Source organism: Schistocerca piceifrons, chromosome 4, assembly GCF_021461385.2.
Source record: "Schistocerca piceifrons isolate TAMUIC-IGC-003096 chromosome 4, iqSchPice1.1, whole genome shotgun sequence".
In the NCBI taxonomy this organism is placed as follows: domain Eukaryota; kingdom Metazoa; phylum Arthropoda; class Insecta; order Orthoptera; family Acrididae; genus Schistocerca; species Schistocerca piceifrons.
The window spans coordinates 225,458,329-225,469,006 of NC_060141.1; positions in this window are offsets into that span (position 1 = coordinate 225,458,329).

Below are 10,678 nucleotides of genomic sequence, written 5' to 3' on the forward strand. Positions count from 1 at the left end.
ATAGAGAGTTAGAAGTTATTGTGGAAGAAGCCTAGGAGTAGAGCAAGGAGAAATGTAAAAATGTGCAAGATTAAGAGATAGGGTTAAAGAAACCAGTTATTAGAATCATTCATAAGAGACAAAACAGCGCCAGAAGGGTTGGTTGTCAGGAACTCTAGTGTACAGGATGATCTAGTTTGGTCGACCTGTTGGTCTGCGTCCTGATAAGAAGGACGGCAATGTAGCGTATCGACCATATTCGGTTAATAGGTATGCCAAAGTGGAAATGATGTGCAACAGGGCGAGTCGCAGGCAGGTAAGCGTGTTAAATGTTGCGAAGCAAAACATGGACGACATGCGTTGCTGAGCAGAACCAGCTGGGCGCGTATAGCAACAACCGCTGCTGCAGTGCGCTAGCAGAAGGACAGAAGCTTTTCCTCACTTACCACAATGGACGTATTTAGAGTACATGCCTTAAGCCTTAAATGAACATAGTTTGGAGCGTGTGAGTACGGAGCCTTTGTCATCCCAGTATCACAGCCTACATCATGAGCCTGCGACACCTAGAGCAACATCCCCGAATGCAGTACGCGGTCCGTTTTCCGATCATGGGACAGGGCAAACTGCCCTGAGTCACGAGAGCAGCCGCCGCCGGAGCTGTAATGAGGTTACGACCACCTCCACGGTATTGTCAGCTGTGCTGCTGCACTGTCATCGTAGCCACAACCAGAAACTTCGCTGATTTTGGCATTAGAGTGACGCCTTGCTTGGCCTACTCTTTTCGCTCTCAGCAGTGTCAGATGTCTATTGTTTCGCATGAGAGAAAAAAGAATAAAGAAAAATAATAAAATAAAGTAGTTAATGGAACAAATCTACTGTCGTCCTGACGTGTCATTTCACTCTCCATGGGTGATTATCCGTGGGTCATTTAACACTAGTCAGACCAACAGACGGTCGAAACGAATTACAAAATGATTAGGACAGGATATCTGAATAGGGGGACAAGTGGAAGATGTCTTTCATACAGCAACTGAAAGAAAACTGTTGAGCTTCTACTACATAATAAATGTCACAAAGTTAGACATTGACGATTCAGCTGCATATCAGGGGGTTACAGTCATTGATAGCTTCAATTGTAACGATCATACAGACAATATTATAGTGGAAATGATCAAAGATGGTGTTTTATCGAACATTATGTGATGCTGCAAGTATACATATTAAACTGCTTATAGTAGCCTTGCCTGTTCTCTTATGCGATTTAGCTGCTCCGTGAGGAACCCTTAGCATGTAAGGAATCAAATACAAATTGCTCTGAGCACTATGGGACTTAACTTCTGAGGTCATCAGTCCCCTAGAGCTTAGAACTACTTAAACCTAACTAACCTAATGACATCACACACACCCATGCCCGAGGCAGGATTTGAACCTGCGACCGTAGCGGTCGCGCGGTTCCGGACTGTAGCGCCTAGAACCGCTCGGCCACTCCGGCCGGCTATAAGGAATCCTCAACATCGATTTGCTGCAGCGTTCTGGAGCATATTATGAATTCTAATGTAATAAATTTCGTAGAGAGCGAAAAGCTCATGTCTATGAATCAGCACGGCTTTATAAAGTATCGCTCGTGCGAAACCCAGCTTGCTCTTTTCTCAGGTGATATATTACAACTGTGGATGAAGGGCACCAGCAGATTCCCTATTTCTAGATTTCCGAACAGCTTTCGACACGGTAACCCGCTGCAGACTGTTAATGAAGATACGAGCATACGAAATAGTCTCCCAGACTTGGGACTGGCTTGAGGACTTTTTAAGTAAAACAACCCAGTAAGTTGTCAACGACGGTGATTGTTCATAGGGGACAGGGATAACATCAGGGGTGTCCCAGGGAAGTATGATAGGACAGTTGCTGTTTTCTATATACATAAATGATCTGGGGGGCAGGGTCATCAGTAATCTGCTGTCGTTCACTGATGATGCTGTGTTGTACAGGAAGCTCTCATATGGAGGCATATGGATAGTCGTTTTTCCTTCACTCTATCTGCTAGTGGAACTGAAAAGGATCTATTAGTAGTGGTACAGCGTACCCTCCGCCATGAACCGTGCGGTAGCTAGCGGGGAATGTATGTGGATGTAGATGTAGAATGTTGACAGAAGAAATAGAGATTTAGAGGAGAGAACGCCACGGATTTGATAAATATTTTCAAGAATTGCCACTCCACAACTTTATTGCTGAGAACGCTGAAATATATTGTTTCTTGCCATTTAGGTAGAAAGGAACGACTATGCAATAAATGAAGGGTAATAATCAAGGCCCGCACGGAAATGTTTATGTCCCCATTTTTGGACTTACGCTATTAAGAAATGGGTCTGCGTGAATGAACCCGTGCCAAGCACTGACAAGTGAATTTTGGTGTGATTGTCTGAATTAGTTGCTGAGCATTGATTTAATGTATAATCTGAGAAAATAATATTTTAAATGTAGATTCCTATATTTTTCTCTTACAAGGTTTCGCTTATGGACTCAGTTTACAGGGTAAAAATGACACTGAAGCTGATCATAGATAGTGGATAAACTATATTGTTTTTCTATATTGGTTGCTGCATTCCGTTTTATGGTTCTTCATTCTGTGGCTGACGTGAATCATCAACATTATCACCATACAGGGTGTTACAAAAAGGTACGGCCAAACTTTCAGGAAACATTCCTCACACACAAATAAAGAAAAGATGTTACGTGGACATGTGTCCGGAAACGCTTAATTTCCATGTTAGAGCTCATTTTAGTTTCGTCATTCCAACGTGATCAAATTGTAAATTTTCACAATCAACATGTGTGGGCTGACGAGAATCCGCACGCAATTGTGCAATCACGTCATCAACACACATTTTCTGTGAACGTTTGGGCAGGCAATGTTGGTGATGTCTTGAGTGGGCCCCATGTCCTTCCACCTACTCTCAGTGGAGCACGTTATCATGATTTCATACGGGATACTCTACCTGTGCTGCTAGAACATGTTCCTTTACAAGTACGGCACATGTGGTTCATGCACGATGGAGCTCCTGTACATTTCAGTAGAAGTGTTCGTACGCTTCTCAACAACAGATTCGGCGACCGATGGATTGGTAGAGGCGAACAAATTCCATGGCCTCCACGCTCTCCTGACCTCAACCCTCTTGACTTTCATTTATGGGGGCATTTGAAAGCTCTTGTCTACGCAACCCCGGTACCAAATGTAGAGACTCTTCGCGCTCGTATTGTGGACGGCTGTGATACAATACGCCAGGGCTGCATCAGCGCATCAGGGATTCCATGCGACGGACAGTGGATGAATGTATCCTCGCTAACGGAGGACATTTTGAACATTTCCTGTAACATAGTGTTTGAAGTCACGCTGGTACGTTCTGTTGCTGTGTGTTTCCATTCCCTGATTAATGTGATTTGAAGAGAAGTAATAAAATGAGCTCTAACATGGAAAGTAAGCGTTTCCGGACACATGTCCACATAACATATTTTCTTTCTTTGAGTGTGAGGAATGTTTCCTGAAAGTTTGGCCGTACCTTTTTGTAACACCCTGGATATATGCTATTTCTCAAGCCAGCATTCCCTTTTCTCAACACTTGCTAATTGTATAGGGATGAATCAAATATCATTCGAAAGGTTTCTTAACCGACTCCTGACAGTGCATACCGATTTTGCGCTAAAATGTGCAATTTGTGGAAAATTTTAATATGAAACAGACTTTTAACCATAATAAATAACACGTCATAATGGATGCCTGGCTTCACAACTATATTTTACGGAGCTGCATTAGTCACGATTAACAGACTCTCTGTTCATCTTACTTTATTGCACTTACTATCTTGTTTGTTTTAAAGTGTTTCTTAACTACACAATATGTATACCGCATTGTCATAGATAGTAACCGTTACCAATGTAGTAGATCATTAGGTCAGACTATTGTACAAACTGACTATTCTAAGCGAATGTATGTTCCGAAACGCTAAACGAATTTGTCATTCTCATCGTGCATTGTGGTTTACCCATTGGCACTACCGCATAACGTGCTAACTGTGATTAAAAATTTACGTCGAGTTAATGTTATAGGTTATGAAGCCGTACTGAAAAGCCAGGACAAATATTCTGTATGCAAAACACTTTGTGGACACATGGAAATGTATGTGTAAGGGTGTATCATAAATTCATGAATATAATATCATGTCTCTGACAGAATTACAATGTCATCGGCGAACCTCAAACTTTTTATTTCTTCTCCGCGGATTTTAATACCTACTCCGAACTTTTCTTTTGTTTCCTTTATTGCTTTCTCAATATACAGATTGAATAACATCGGGGATAGGCTACAACCCTGTCTCACTCCCTTCCCAACCACTGGTTCCCTTTCATGCCCCTCGACTCTTATAACTGCCATCTGCTTTCAAGTATAGATTTAAATGTCAGGAAGTCGTTTCTGAAAGTATTTGTATGGAGTGTAGCCATGTATGGAAGTGAAACGTGGATGATAAATCCTGTGGTCAATAAAAACAACAACTTTAAAAAGAGCCCACTTTGGAGTTTCCCAAGTGTTCCACTCTTCAATAACACGAAAATACGTCGTTACTGCACCTTTTCTTACGTCATCTACCTCCTTTTCATTAGGTGCCGGTCTCAGTACTTTTCTGTCCTTGAATGACAGAAATATAATAACTGATCGAACATGGGGACCACACCCTTTTACCGTCCATCACACATATAAATCCCCGATCAGCACCCTCCTTTGCTATGTATATGTTGCATAGATATCTGAGCCACCCAGTTTCTATAAGGCCCTCCAGATCCTCGAACCCCGTGCTTTCCTCCTTGTTTTCTGCATACGCTTACCTTCCTTCAGAAGAATCCTTCACTGAATCGTCAAGTTCCTACCTCTCCTCACTCAAATTGAACTCCTCTTAATAACTCTCACCATCCACAAACTACTGTGTTCACTCTCCCTTCAATTCCCACAGCGCTGCCGTGCCCTTACCTGACCGTGACACCAATACACTAGTTGCACCTCAAACTACCCCAAAGAAATTTCAACACTCTCTCAGACCACGAACACTGTCCCAACATACACCTATCCTACCAACTCTGACTCTACCTCGCTATATCCATCCCCTCAAGGGCTCCCTCCGCTTCCTCTCCCCATACCACACCTCCACGTTTTCCCCTTTTCTGTCGCTCCCCACCTCCCTTCCCTTTCAAATTTATAGAGTCCAATACCAGCAACACCTCTCTCCTCGTCCTCCACAGCCACATCTAATCTCGTCACTATCTCTTAACAGACTTTATTCCTCATCACCACCACTTTCCAATCTTCATCCATACTCACCTTCCTTTTCATCAACAGTCTACCATCTCAGTGTAGGTCCTTTCCAGTTTTACTGAAAGTGTAAAATGTTCCATTTTTTTTGTCAGTGTCTCTTCTGTCATGTTCAGCGTTTTTTTTAGGTGTTTAGTGTTCTTAAGTGTTTTTAAAGTGTTCTTAATTGTGCTGTCTGTCCACAGTTTTGACACTGTTTTTAAACTATTCACATTAATTCTTACTCTCTCCCATTAATATCACCTCTTAAAAAATTTTAAATTCATGAAATTCATGGTAAGTATGTGTCCTTATTTCGTGTTTCGCATCTAAGATAGCGAATAATGTCCACTGGCTCAAGTGTGGGTTGACTATACCGCTACCAGCCCATCGTCCCCCCAACTTCCCCCCCCCCACCCCTACACCCCCGCTCCACCTACAAGTGGCGAGGAGAAATGAAATAGCAATAAAGGGTAAAAAATCTTCAGTCGAAATTTCGCTGTGTCCTTATTACGTTATAACTACACGTCATTACTTTGATCTCAGGATTCGCTACGCCTTTGGTTTTCACTCTTGGATACTCTTTCGGACTTGTTATTTTGCCGTGTCGTCTGCATTGTGTAGGCTATTGAGTTGTGGCCGGCCTTGTCAGATTTTGATCACTGTATGGACAACTTAATTTTTGATGTTGTCCTGGGCACATACTGCACAATAGATCCCTGTCATACCTTCACGTCAGTCCAGGTTGCTGTGCTGATTTATCATTGCAAGAGCTCCTCCACTTGTGGTATTCGATGCAACATTATGCCCCACACCACTATCTGGACGACCAATACCGTTCCAGTGTTACTGGGAGCATTAAATCATCCCACCTCACGCTACGTGAGAGTAAGTAGAGTATCAGTGTTGATAATCATTCTGTTCTCGTACGATAAGATCACGCGACGCCCCTACTCATTGGTTTCGTTCGTATGCTCTGGCGGCATTGCATATGGTGCCATCTACATATACATATATACTCTGCTAGCCACCAAGTCATATCCCCCTCCCCTCTCTTCCACTCGCGGATCGCGCGAGGGAAAAACGATTCGCTCAGTCAGGAACCGCGTGACTGCTACGGTCGCAGGTTCGAATCCTGCCTCGGGCATGGATGTGTGTGATGTCCTTAGGTTAGTTAGGTTTAAGTAGTTCTAAGTTCTAGGGGACTTATGACCACAGATGTTGAGTCCCATAGTGCTCAGAGCCATTTGAACCATTTTTGAAAAACGATTGTCTGAACGCCTCAATACGAGCTCTGATTTCCCTTATCTTCGAATGGTGGTCATTGCGCGATTTGAAAATTGGTGGTAATAAAATTTTCTCTACATTGTCGGCGAAATTAGGGAATCGTCTATCTGCAAATGTGCCCCACTTAAAAGTTTCTATGAGATTTGTAACGTTCTCGCGATGGCTAAATGACACCAGTCACAGATCTTGCCGCTCTTCTTTGGACCTTCTCAAATTCTTGAATCAGACCCAACTGGTAAGGGTCCCATACAGAAGAACAATACTCTAAGACTGGACGAATTAACCTATCGTAAGCAATTTCCGTTGTTGAAGGACTGCATCGCTTCAGAATGCTACCAATAAACCGCAATCTAGAGTTCGCCTTGTCCGCTGCTTGTGTAATCCCATCATTCCATTTGAGATCATTTCGAATAGTCACACCCAGATACTTGACTGATGTTACCGCTTACAAAGACTGTGAATTCATTTTGTACTCGTACATTAATGGGGACTTTCACCTTGTTATACGCAGTAGGTTACACTTATGGATATTGAGAGTCAACTGCCAGTCATTACTCCAGGCATTTATTTTCTGCAAATCCTCACTGATTTGTTCACAACTTTCGTGTGATACTACCTTCATGTAGACTACAGCATCATCGGCAAACGGTCTAATGCCGCTGTCAATACCATCAACCAGATCGTTTATGTAAATAGTAAAAAGCAGCGGACCTATTACGCTGTCCTGGGGCACACCTGAAGTTACGCTTGTTTCTGTTGAAGGCACCCCATACAGGACGACATGCTGTTCTCCGTTTCAAAACTTTCTATCCAACCGCATATATCATCGGATTGACCGTAAGAGCGTACTTTTTGGAGCAAGCGACAGTGAGGAAATGAGTCGAACGCCTTTACAAAGTCGAGAAATATGGCATCAACTCGAGAGCCGCTATCTAGAGCCTGTTGTATATCATGCACAAAGAGGGCCAGCTGTGTCTCGCATGAACCCTGTTTCCTAAAACCGTGCTTGTTTCTGCAGATGAGCTTCTCAGGGTCTAGAAAGGCCATTATGTCTGAATACAAAATATGTTCCATGATTCTACAACAAAACGATATCAGTGAAATTGGCCGCTAATTACGTGCAACCGATTTTCTGCCCTTTTTATAGATTGCTATGACCAGGGCCTTCTTCCAGTCCCGTGGGTGTCTCAACGGAGTACAATATACTGCCCGTTCGGCAAAGAGACCACCGCCGCGCAGTCGCTTTGCCACTTTGGAGCATGTGATGTGGTGCCTTGCAGTCCTGTTAAATGTGGTTGCAATTGCACCTGCTGTTTGACATAGGTACAGTCTTGCCTACTGCACAATATAGAGTCATTTGCTGCTGTATATGATCTTTCCATTGGGCACCAGTGCTTGTGCTTCGAAACGATCCACTTGCAAGTGAAATAAAGCTGTGGGCTAAATTCGTCGCACGTCCTTCTTCTTCCGGTTTTCCGACAATTTTTCCGCTTGTGAAATCATCCAAATGTTGTCTTCGGGCCATGTGATGAAGATAATAGTTCGCGGATTGACACATATTGTCCTCTCCCGTACTTTAAAATTACTCGTGTTAGTGGGCTGTATTTGGCTCTATAGTCATGCTCTATAGTCATGCTTACCTCACTCCGTATAACGTTCAGCTTTCTTTGTGCGTCTCAGAGACATGTGGCAATATGCTCCCGCACTTTCATTCACTTCCACACAGTAGTTAATACGTTATTTCATATTTCTCGTCCTTATTTATTGCAGAGTAGCATACATTCATGTAGATACACAACAGTTAAAGATGAACCTCCTGTTGCTGAAAAGCTTGCTGGTGCCAAAATAAAATTTAAGAAAAGAAAGGAAACATTGTACAGCGATTGGTCGTAGTATCATTATGAAAAAGCCGCTATCTTAGCAACAGTCGCTGATGCTGTGTTAGTAATAAATAATATAATATTTAAGCTGTCTTTCATGTTTTGATCATTACATTTGCCACAGAATTAAATGGAAGTAGTGGGAAGATGTTTCACACATTGCTCTCATAACCTAACCCCGCAGTACCACGTGCCGTTAACGACCGACGGCCTCGCCGGTATAAGTGATAGAAGCGAGTGCTTCTGCCACGGCGAGCGCGTGCGCAAATGGAACGTCCGTGACAGTAAGCAGCCTCGCGCATGCACATTTGGAATGGTGGCGGCATTCTGCCAGCGGGTGCGTCAACGCTGTAAAATGTTGTATACTCCCGCGATGCTCGGCGGACCGGAATCAAGAGCTCGCCGCAAAAATCTGCCTGTTTAATTGTGCAGAAAAACTGTCTACCAGGAAAAAAATTTCTCTGCTGGGCCGTTTAAAAAAATTGCTTAAAAATATTTTAACGTTAAATCTCTCTAGTTGGAGGGTATATTAAACAGGACGCCAGTAAACACGTGAAATTTTGGGCACGCATTGCAGATATTTCCATGTGGATTACTTTATCGGAATACACGCCGAATATGGCTGCAGCACTCGCTGCTTGATAAGTTTCCCACGGGTACATCAAACGCGAAACATTTTTCAACAAATAATGTCAGTATCGGACTTCAAATGAACACAGCTTGCTGAAATATCAGCTCAGTTCTTTTAGTATTGCCATTTTTGGATGCTATCGGCAGCAGAATAATAATAATAATGCTTCTAATGTAAGGAAGTCTGTACTAAGTACAATATTGTGGCCTGAAAAAATGAAGGATTACGAGGTTTTAACGACCCATCGACAACTAGATCATTGGCGATGGTGACAAAGTTGGTTTGGGAAAGGATGATGAATGAAACCGGCTGGGCCCTGTCTGCAGGAATCACCCCGACGCTTGCTTCAAGTAATTTAGGTAAATAGCGTTAAAACCTGATGCTAGATGGCCAAATAGGGATTTGAACCGTTGTCCCCCTAATATTTGCCCAGTGCCTCACCACTGCACCATTCACACAGTGCTAAACTGGAAAGTGGCTCAAATGGCTCTGAGCACTATGGGACTTAAAATATGAGATCATCAGTCCCCTAGAATTTAGAACTACTTAAACCTAACTGACCTAAGGATATCACACACATCCATGCCCGAGGCAGGATTCGAACCTGCGACATATGAGATCATCAGTCTCCTAGAACTTAGAACTACTTAAACCTAACTGACCTAAAGATATCACACACATCCATGCCCGAGGCAGGATTCGAACCTGCGACCGTAGGGGTCGTGCGGTTCCAGACTGAAGCGCCTAGAACCGCTCGGTCAATCCGGCCGGCAAACTGGAAGTGGAAAGAGTGAGATATTTCATGGCAACATTATGGTGTTGCGAGAACACACCTCTATGCAGACCATCATCCGTGGCAAGGCGATCAAGCTAGCTGCCTCTCAAACTCTGATGTGGCAGGGATGTTGTAGATCCAGGAAGCTCCAGTCCTCCACAGAAGTATGTCCTAGGCTGCACTGTCTTGGTCCCCTATATAACTGAAGGTTGAGCCCTGTCACAAAAATGTTTGGAAGAGCATCTATAAATACTTGCCGCTCAACCATCGGAAGTATCTTGTCTTCAGGCACTACTGACAGTGACACGCATTCCATGCCAACCGACGGGTCCACGTGGCCGATTAGTTAAGCCTGTGAGCAGGAGTCTCGTGCACTGGCTGGTGGTCTACGAGCTGCAGTTAGAAACGATGCTTCCGGGGCTCGAGCAGCTGGAACTACCTAGAGGGTACCACCTCCAGAGAGACTTCGTCCTGTCTCTGGGTGTCTTCAAGGGGTCCTAAGCTTCACGGTTAGCACCTTAGTGTGCTATGTGCCTGACTGACCACTAGACTGGATGGGTGCCCAGTGCATGGGCCTCGCGGCTGCCGAATGTCTGCCGTCAGTTTAACGGATGCAAGACCACACACTGCCACTGCTACGACGCTGAGGAAATCTCTCGCTCCGCGACCCCGCCCTGCTGTGACCGAGCACGCCACTTTGCGTTCGTATAGATCAGCAGTTGATCCCTGGGGCTAGCCCAAGCCATCAAGTTACCAAATCAACCACTATATGAGGATATTACTGAATA